The following is an 840-nucleotide window of genomic DNA, read 5'->3' on the forward strand; positions in this document are numbered from 1 at the left end:
GGTCTGAAGCAAAGGAGCACCAACGAGTGAATGAGGATCATTGATATAAGAAAGCACTTATACCCAGTTCTGTGGGAATGAGACTCCTATTGGCAATGTGAACTTAATTCTTTGCATGCCCAAGCTCTGGTCTTTTTACTGTATTCATCTTCCACTTCACATTTTCACACAATTTTTAGTCTAATATCATTGCAATTTAAAACTGATTAACAGATAATGAAGCCCATAGGTAAACAAATTCAGAACCTGTCTGCATGTTCATATCCCACATAGCAGCACTCATTCCAAGGAAGTGAAGCAACTGATTGGCCAATAGACAACAAGTGTTGAGTCAATGGAAGAGGTGCAAAGTCCGGTGAAAAATCCAAACTCTTAGCCATGTGGGACTGGATGGCCTCTCTACCACATTGATGTTGCAGGAGGGTCTGGACTCATGGCAGTGAGACCCATGGAGCCATGGGAGCCCCAGCTCCTGTTCTTTTAAAAAAAAAAAAGCCCCCACTTACCAGCTCCTGCCAGGTGAGGAGGAGGGGATCCCTGCTGCCTCCCACTGCCCCGTGCTGCATGGGGGGCTCTGCCATGAGCACCCAGAAGGCCCAAGGCTGCTGCAGCAGCTGATGAAATGGGCTTTTTTATATTTTTTGCTAAGAACCGGGAGCTGGGTCCGCCATGGGGGACCTGGAGGGCAGGGGCCAAGTGGGACAGCCATGGGGGAGGCAAGCGGGGGTCAGAGGACACTCAGGGGGCTGGGGAGTAGGCAGGGGTTGGGTCCTGGCAGGGGTTCCCCCATGGTCCCCTCCCACCTCCTCCACTCCCCCTCCCCCTCCCCCAAGCCCCACT

This window comes from Alligator sinensis, unplaced genomic scaffold, assembly GCF_000455745.1.
Source record: "Alligator sinensis unplaced genomic scaffold, ASM45574v1 scaffold1554_1, whole genome shotgun sequence".
Taxonomy (NCBI): domain Eukaryota; kingdom Metazoa; phylum Chordata; order Crocodylia; family Alligatoridae; genus Alligator; species Alligator sinensis.